This window comes from Belonocnema kinseyi, chromosome 10 (genome assembly GCF_010883055.1).
Source record: "Belonocnema kinseyi isolate 2016_QV_RU_SX_M_011 chromosome 10, B_treatae_v1, whole genome shotgun sequence".
Taxonomy (NCBI): domain Eukaryota; kingdom Metazoa; phylum Arthropoda; class Insecta; order Hymenoptera; family Cynipidae; genus Belonocnema; species Belonocnema kinseyi.
In genome coordinates, this window is record NC_046666.1 from 51,631,703 (window position 1) to 51,641,911 (window position 10,209).

Consider the following 10,209-nt stretch of genomic DNA (forward strand, 5'->3'; position numbering starts at 1 on the left):
ATTAATAAATTACCAATTCCATTTTTGGTGAAAAATATATCTTTTTTAGTTAAAAATTCAACTTATGGTTGAATGTTTTTTTTTGAATCCTTTTCGTATTTTTAACAGCTATTTCCCCCTCGTGTAGTTTTAAAATGTCTATTTTATGAGGTTCGCGTAAAATAGAGGTTTATATACATTCTGTGCAAAAAATAACGCTCAATTTTTAGTTCCGAGGTAAAAAGAACTGTGGAATATTTGGAAGAACAGGAATTTGATATCAATAATGACATTGACATAAAGTTGAAAATAAAAGAATTCAAGCTGAAAAGAATGCAGATAGAAGCCAGCGAAGAACCTGGGAAGTAAGTTCTTGATTATCTTGATATTGAATTTTAAACATTCTAAGATCTACATTCAATTGAATTATTTTGCCATTTTAAATCTACCAAGTTGAAATTTCAACAAAATAGATCAGTTGTATTTAACCAAGAAAAATTAATTTCCAATAAAATAATTGAATTGTCAACTAAAAAAAAAGTAATTTTCAACCAAACAGTTGCATTTTTACTAACAAAAAAATTTTCTACATAAAAAGATAAATTTTCAATCCAAGCCAAAGAATTTTTAACGGTAAATGTAAACTTATTTAGCTGCTAAAAAATAAAAAGAATATTCAAGAAAGTACACCATTTTTCAACCAAATAGTTAAATTTCCTACTGAAATGTTGAATTTTCGAGCCGATAATACGAGTTTATTATATAACAGTTTAATTTTCAACAAGAAAGTTAGTTTTCAATCGAAATAGATTAATATTTAATTAGAAAGTTGCGTTTTTGATTAATAAAACTGAATTTTCCATAAAAAGAGATAAATAAAGGTTCAACAAAAATGTAATATTTGTTATTTGAACAAGAAAATATTTTAATTTAAAATAAAAAACAGTTGGATTTAACAAAAAAAAATGAATTTCAATCATGTAATTGAGCGATTAAATAAAACCGTGTAATTTTTAACTAAACAGTTACATTGAAAATTAAAAAATTTCAAGAAAGTACATCAATTTATAACCACCTATTTAAATTTTCTACGGATTGTTAGTCAAAAACTTGAGAATTCTATGAAAAAACATTAATTTTCAAATCTTTAACCAAAAATGTGAATTTTCTACAGAAAGAGATGAATTTTCAAACATAAAAGATAAATTTCAACAAATTTTCAACAAAAAAAAAACTTTGTAAGTTTTAACCTAGAAGTGCAAATTTAAATAAAAGTGTTGAATTTTCAAGAAAATTTAATTTTGAACCAAATAAGAAAAGTTTTAACCAAAAAAGATCTTAGATTTTAGTATTCGGTTTTATTAATTTGTTCAAAAGTAGTCCCAGGCTGGCGACTTGACCGGTAACTTTATTGGCCGGAAAAAAATCTGGAATTTAATTTAAAAATCGGAATTTCACTTCTGACCACAGTAAAGTCCAAGTTTTCCTTATTTTTTATCATTTTTATCGATTTAGAAAATGGATTTCTACTTGATCTACGTTCGCAGATTTTTCAGATTATCTCAGTTTCCTCTAATCAAATCATAATTTATTATTGAAGTTTTATTTAGTTAGAGATTAAACTAGTTTGAACATTTGTTTCAATTATTAAATTATTCCAGTTGAAGGTTCATAATTTTCAGTAGAAAATTCATCGGTTTTGGTTGAAAATTATTTTCTTTCCCTGAAAGTTTAAATATTAATTTTTGATTGAAAATTGATCTTTTCTTGTTGAAAATTTAACAATTTGGATGCAAATTTTTCTTTTTTAATTGAAAATTCAACTATTACGTTGAAAATCCACAAATTAAGTTAGAAATCGATTTTTTGGGTAGAAAATTATCTTTTTTTCTGCAAGTTAATCTTTTTGATTGAAACTTCTTTTCGGTTAAAAATTCAAGTATTACAGTTAGATATTAATCATTTTAATTGAAAATTCACCTTTTAGGCTGGAGATAAAATTACTTAGTTGAAAGTTAAACTCTTTTGTTGAAAATTGTATTTTTTTGGTTGGAGATTCATAATTTTTGTAATTAAATCCGTTGGTAGAAATATGAGCTTTTTGATTGAAAACTTCTTTTTTTTTTTGACGAAAAGGAATTTTTTTCGGAAAATTTTACTATTTCGTTGAAAATCTGTTTCTTTTTTGTTTCAATTTTTTTTAGACTGAAAATCTAACTATTATTCCAGTGCAATATTCTATAGTTTTAGATCAAAATTTCTTTCTTTAGTTGAACACTTATTTTTTAATTAAACATTTAATTATTCAATATAGTTTAAAAAATTATCATTTTTTGTTGAAAATTTATATTTTATGGAGATGGTCATCTCCATTGTTGGAAATTCGTCTGTTTAGTAAAAATTCAATTATTCTATGTAAAGATTTACAATTTTAGTTGAAATTTCATTAAATCATTTAATTTTTGTTGTGGAAAGTAATTTTTTAAACTGAAAATTTAACTTACTCCAATTGAACATTCGATAGTTTTAGTACAAAATTCCTCTGTTTGGTTAAAAATTAATTTTTTTAACTTAAAATATCATTATTTAAGTTTTAGTTGACAATTTATTTCTTTTTTTTTAGTACAAATTAATTTTTTGTTGATGAAAAGTCAACTATTTTTGTTCATGATTCATTGTCTTCGTTAAAAACTCATCTTTTAGGTATAAAATTTGATTATTCCAGTTGAAGATTCATCATTTTAGTTGAAAATTCATCAGTTAGGTTGAAAATTGAACTATTTTCTTGAAAATCCATTTTTTTAAATTAATTTTTTCAACTAAAAGTTTAATAATTTTATTTTTTGTTTAAAATTAATATTTTTAATTTGTTGTGTTGAAAGATGTTTAGAATAAACTAAAAAAAAACGAAAAAGTCGTACATAAACCTATTCGAAGTTCCTTGTTCGAAATTTTTATCAGAGATGCTAGTTTATAAGAATCCAAGGTCTGATAAATGTTTTTTCTTCTAGGCTTTATCGTCGTGGGATTTCTAAAATACCTCTAGACTACCTAGTATTATAAGTTCAATGTTGTGCTTAATTGATATAATAGGCTTTTAAATAAGCTATTTTTTTACCGAATAAACTTTAATAAAAATAACAATTTTTCATATTTTGGGTTATCGATTTTTATTCATTACCTATATTGATTAGTTTTTCCAATTATAATCACTTTTATTGTAATTTTTCAGAATATTTAATTTTAAGTCGTAGAATTATAAATTATTTTACGTTGAAAACTATCATAAAAAGATCAATTTCAGATTGGAATTTTTAGTAGCGTTCATGAATAATTTCTGACTGAAATAATGTGTCTGAAGTTTGGAGTTTATCTTTAATTTTTTTTTGTATTTCTATCTTGAATTGAGAAATTTAAGAATATGTTATCCAAATTTGAACGTTAGATTGATGTCTTTTTACAAATATTACAAGTAATTACAAATTTTTACAACAAAATTATAATTTTAACATTTCTGTTCTTTATTGAATTTTATTGAAAACATACAAAGAACTTGACGGGAAAATGAAACATTCTTTTTTGCAATTTGGGAGCATTATGTTTACAACCTTTTTTTGCATATTGGAATTAATTATGAACAGTTGACTATTAAATTCTTGAAAATTATTAAAAAAAAAAAAAACAAGAATCTATCAAAGAACATTACATTCTTAAATTTCCTAACTTTCCTTTTCTTTCGTTTTTTTTTGTAATAAAAATCCAAAAACATTTGCAGGGTGGTCGCTAAACTGGGAAAACCAAGAATTTTGCCAGGCCGAGAAAACCGGAAAATAACACTGAATTTATTTTTTGAAAAAAATTATTCGTCATCATCATAAATAAATAAATAAATCGCTGGACTGGGAAACCGGGAATTTGTTGAGACCGGAAAATAATACTATTATTAAAAAAAATCACTATTATTATAATAGTGATAATAGTTTTTTTACTTTGAAAATTGTCTACTAAAAATGTTTATTTCTACGCTTACATTTTTAATTCAAAGAATTTCAAAATGCTTTCTTAAAGACTTGAATAAATAAAAAATAAAAGCCTTTGATGTTGAAAATTTTGGATAAAAACATTTTTATTTAATAAATAAATAATTTTTTCAATTTATCTGTACTTTAAGTAATAAATAGTGAACAAAAACGATTTTAAACTTGTTTAAAATTTAAGAATTTTTAGATTTTAACGTTAAAACTTAAACGGTCTCAATTTGAAAGTCTTAGTCATTAAATAAATGTGAACGTGTGACTGAAAGTTTATAAACTATTTTCAACTTAAAAATAACTTCATAATAATATATTCTTAATTAAAGGATTTTATTAAATTAAAAATATTGTTTCAGTCTAAAATATTCCATTTTTAACCCATTCTATTTGAAATTTTTAATTAAAAAAAAAGATTACTTATTGAATATTTAGCAATATTTGAATTTTTATTTGAGACAAGTAAATTTAAACCAAATATTTAAAAGTAAAGAATCTTAACTGAATTATTTGACATAGAAAACCTGGACCCGTTAAAATTTCGAAAAATGCTTAATTTGTAAGTGAATTTTAAAAAGATAAAAAATTATCATGCAAATTTGAGAAAGTTTTCTTAAAATCTTCTGGAATCTTTTTTGATAATTTTGTTTAAATCTTTGAAAAACTGTTTAAATATTCTCTTAAAATAATTTTTCAATTTGAAAAGTTATTTTTAATTTTTCTAGGAATCTTAAGAAAAAGCTTTTATTCTTTTGAAGCCTTTCACAATTCTTGAAAAGAATCTAATTTTTTTGTTTAAAATCTGCGAACATCTACATTTTGTTTTATATTAGATCATTTCAACTTTTACATTAAGTTCTAATCTTTTCAAAACTTCTACATATCTCTTAAAATTACTCAAATTTCGCCTAAAAATGATAAATGTTCAATTGTTATTTATACATTCAAATTTTAAAGAAATTACCAAAAATTTGCAGGATTTTCTGAAAATTGTAGAAAAAGTTCAACTCATTTTAACAGATATTTAGAAGTTTTGAGAAAATTTCCAAAATAATTTTTAATTTAAAACAAATTTAAAACAAATTTAAAACAACTTTTAGATTTCTCAAGATTTTGAAATAAAATTTTGAAGCTTTCCAATGATGTTTAAACTATTTAAAAAGAAAATAATTTAATTTCTAATTTAGGAAGTGTTCAGTTACAATTTTTCCAAATTTTCCATATATTTGATGTTTTTGTAGCTTAAAATTCCGTAAAAGTATATAATTTTGAACATTTTAAAGCTCATTGATTGATTTTTTAATTTAGAACAATGAAAATGATAACGTCGATTTATATTTTTTATATTGAGAAATGTTAGTACCAATCAATTTTATACGCGTAAATTATTGAGCATTTGAATACAACCTTTTTTAATTAAAACTTTCTAATTTAAATTTTCAAGATTTAACAGTTCCAATTTAAGTGATTTTATTTAACATCAGTAATTGTAAATCAAATATTCGAAACTAAATTAAAAAAAGTAAACTTGAAACGTCACAATTTTCTTTGTTCTATTTAAAGGATTTTTAAGTAAAATTTTGGATTTTGATGTATAAATAAATATTGAACAGAGAAAAAATCGATTAAGTTGAAGAGATATTTAGAAGTTTTGAAAAAATTAAAATTAATTCAAAATTTTGAATCATTTGAACGAAGTGCCAGCGTTTACCGGAAAAATCCGGCTATTTGTACCGAAATTTCGATGCAAATAGCCAACAGCCTAATTTGAAACAAAATATGGATTTCCGCAGATTTTATGCAAAAAATATAGAAACGTTTTAAGAATTGTGAAAGGCTTTAAAAAATAAAAAACATTTGGTTAAAAATTTCAGAAAAATTGAAAATTATTTATTTTGAAAAATTAAATTTAAGAGAATATTGAAAAATATTCCAAAAAGATTTCCCAAATTTTCAAACGTGAACCTGCAAGATTTGAAGGACATTTTTTTTTAGTTTGAAGGATTTTTTACACAAAATAATAGGAAAAATTTGAAATATTTTAAAAGAGGTTCAGAAGTTCTCAAAAAATGTTAAAGATGATAAAAAATTACAAACAATTTGATACAACATTTCGATTTTGAAATAAACTTTTGAAGCTTTTTAAGGATTCTTAAACAATTTAAAACTGTAATGATTTAACTTCTAATTTAAGAAGCGTTCAGTCTATAAAAAAATGTAATCATTATTTGATTAATGTTTATTAGTAATACTGTTATTATTTAATAATATATATTCAAATGATAGCCAAGTTCCACGATTTTCTTTCTTTTTTTTTTTAATGTTGTGTTTTAACCTAATTATTCAAATTCAATGGATAAATGATTGTCCATTTTAAATTTAAAGAATTAGTAGTAAAATTTTTTTTTTATTTTTCTACAATGTTTAAAAATTTAAAAAAAAAACAGAAAATTACAAAAAATAATACTACTAGAAAATGCAAGTTTTCCGAACTTTGACCAAATTTTAAAAGTAATAAAAAAATGTTTACAAAATATTATCATTTTTACATCATTCCTCTTAATTGTAAATTATTTTTGAATGTTGGGAAATAATTCTATTCCTAATGTTTCGCTACCAAATTATATTTTGTAAACTATTTAATATTTTTAAAAAGATTTTCTAGGATTCTACTAATTTTAGGAAAACTGAATTATTTTAAAAGATGTTTACAAGTTTCCAAAAGATTCGAAAATAAATTGAATCTTGTGAAGGTTTACCAAAATTTTTAACAAATTTTAGATTTTGGAAGATTTTAAAAGTAAATTTAGAAGTTTCTTAAGAATTTTGAAACGTTTTAAAAGAATGAAAATGTTGTTTTTAGATTCCTAAGAAAATGTAAAATGATTTTTTATTTTTTAAATTAATTTCAATAAATTATTTAAAAATATTTCAAACATTTAAAATTTTTTTCAAACATTCTTATATTTGTAAGAAAACTGAATAATTTTAAAAGATATTTAAAAGTTTTGACAAGATTAGAAAATAATAAAAACTTCAAGAATATGATTTTTTATTTTCAGAAGTTAATTTTAAGTGAATGTTTAAGAAGATTTTTTTTAATTTACAGATTTGAATTTGGAAGAATTTGAGGAAGTTATTTTATTTTTATACAATGTTAGGACAAATTTGAATATAATTTTCGAAAAGATTCAAATCAAAATTTCAAAAAATTAAGAAGATGATGTAGATTGTTTTAAATTATGAAGTAAAAAACCGTGTTAAGAAATTTAAAAGATTTCGAGATAATCAAATTCTTTTTTCTATATTAGAAATTTATGGAATGATTTAATTGTTGATTGAAAAAATGGTATGAATTTGTGTTTTTCAAAATTAATTTTAAGAGAATATTAAGAAGGTGTTTTAGACATTTAACAAATTTCCAAAAAATCAAGCGGGAAGATCTTCAGACAATTTCTTTATTTTCTAGGATTATAAATGTTGTTAGGAAAAATGAACGATTTAAAAATATATTTAAAGTATTGAATAGATTAGAAAATACTATAAATCAAGAGATGATTCACAACAATTTTAAACAAAATGTAGATTTTTTGAATAGTTTGAAAATAAATTTAGAAACTTTTGAAGAATTTTTAAAGGTTTTACGAGAATGAACATTTTTTTAGATTTCCAGAAATTTTTTTAATCATTTTTTATTTCTCAAAATTAATTTTTAATAGTATATTTTTAAAAAATCGAAACATTCACAAAATTTTTAAAAATAATCTGGAAGATTTTAACACGACTTTTTTAATTTTCTAGATTTCTAAACAGTTTAAGAAAACTAAATTATTTTAAAAGATATTTAACAGTTTTCAACAGAGTCGAAAATAATTTATATCTTAAAAAGATTGACAGCAGTTTTAGACAAAATATGAACACTTGCCTTTTCAAGAATTTTGAAAGGTTTCAAAAGAATAAAGAAAATTTGTTTAGATTCTTAGGAAAATTTTTTTATGATTCTTTATTTTCAAACATTAATTTTAAGAGCATATTTAATAAGATTTTTTAAATTTTCAAAAAAGAATAGAAGACTTCAAGACATATTTTTTTTATTGTATAGGATTCTAAAAATTGTAGTAAAACTGAATTTAAAAAAATAGATTTAACAGTTTTCAAATGATTGGAAAATAATTTAAATTTTAAGAAGATTTGCAAAAGTTTTATAAAAATTAAAATACTCATCTTTTTAAGAATTTCGGAAGGTTTGAAGAGAATGAAACAAATTTGGAAATTTTAACAAAATTTCCAGGAAAATGTAGATCTTTGAAAATATTGAGAAAAAGAATCTTTTTACAAATTTTGAAAGGTTTCAAGTGAATCAATATTTTGTTTCTAGATTCCTAGGAAAGTATAAAGTAATTTTTTTATTTAGTGAAATTAATTTTAAGAGAATATTGTGAATGATTTCCAAACATTTACAAATATTTCGAAAATTGTCAAAAAAGAATATCGAAGATTTTAAGGCCATTTTTTTAATTTTGCAAAATTTTTGATAAACTTTAGGAAAAATTGTATGAGGTTTAAAGAGTTTTTATACTCGATTTTGTATTTCGTTTGAACATTTTAAATCTAAAAGACATCAGTATCTTTCAAACTGTTTCAACTTTTTAGAACTATTGTTTAAAATCCTGTAAAATAAAAAAAAAATTTCCAAATTTTCTAGATTATTTTTCGATACATCTGAATTCTTTCAAATACTTTTTGAATTTTCTCAAGAATCTTAGAAGAATTATATTTATATAAGTTTAAAAACAAACTAATAATATACGTATTTCCTTATGCCTAGCGAAATAATTTACATCTTAGAAAATTAAAAAGATTAGAAAGTAATGTAAATCTTGAGAAGATTCACAAAATTTTAAACAGAATATTGATTTTTGAAGATTTTGAAAAAAAATCTATAAGCTTTTAAGAATTTTAAAAGGTTTTAAGAGAGAGAAACATTTTTATTAGATTCTTAGGAAATTTTGTAAGGGGGTTTTCTTTCTGAAAATTAACTGTAAGAGTATATTTTTAAAAAATTCAAAACATTTCAAAAGACAACTTTTTTAATTTTTTAGGTTTCTAAACAATTGAATAATTATTCAAATCTTAAGAATATTTACTAAAGTTTAAAGCAAAATGTAAACAATTGCCTTTTTAAGAATTTAGAAGGCTTTTAAAAGAATAAATAAAATTTGTTTAGATTCCTAGGGAATTTTTAAATGATTTTTTATGTTCAAAATTTAATTTTAAGAGAATATTCATTAAGATTTCAAAAAGTTTCAGGAAAGAATCTGGCAGACTTCAAGACAAATTTTTTAATTTTTTAGGATTCTAAAAATTGTAATAATACTAAATTATTTAAAAAGATAGTGAACAGATTTAAAAAGATAAGAAAATAATTGAAATCTTAAGAAGATTTACAAAAGTTTTATAGAAAACATAAATGCTTTTCTTCTTAAGAATTTCGAAAGTTTTGAAGAGAATTAAATAAATTTCGTTCAAATTCCTAGGAAAATTTAAAAAGATTTTTTTTTTTTTAATTTAATTTCAAGAGAATATTTGAAAAGATTTTTAAAATTTCAAATGATTAAAGAAATCAACAGTTTTTCTCTGGATTCTTAAGAAAGCATAAACTGATTTTTTATTTAGAGAAATTAATTTTATTAGAATATTTTAAAATATTTAGAAAATTTATTTTGCAGAATTCTTTATAAACTTTAAGATAAATTTCAGAAGTTTTAAAAGGATTTAATATTTTTCAAATCCTGTAAAATGTAAGTATTTTCTTCAATATTTTCTAGATTCTTTTTCGAAATATCTGAATTCTTTAAAATACTTTTTAAAATTTCTCAAGAAACTTAGAAAAATTATATTTGTATAACTTTAAAACCAAACGAATAATATAGGTATTTTTGTGTCTAGCGGAATAATTTACGTCTTAGAATCTAATTTTAGCTTGAAATTAAGTGTTCAAAAGTTGAAATTTTTTTTTGTTTAAAACTTACCAAATTTTACAAATAACTTGATATTTATACAAAGTTATAATTATCTTCCTTTACTGTAATTTATTACATTTTCTCTTAAAAAATAATTGCTACCAGGAAAGCGATTAGGAATTATAGATTTATTTTTAATTTTGAAATTATTTGTTGAAACATTTTATAATTCTTAT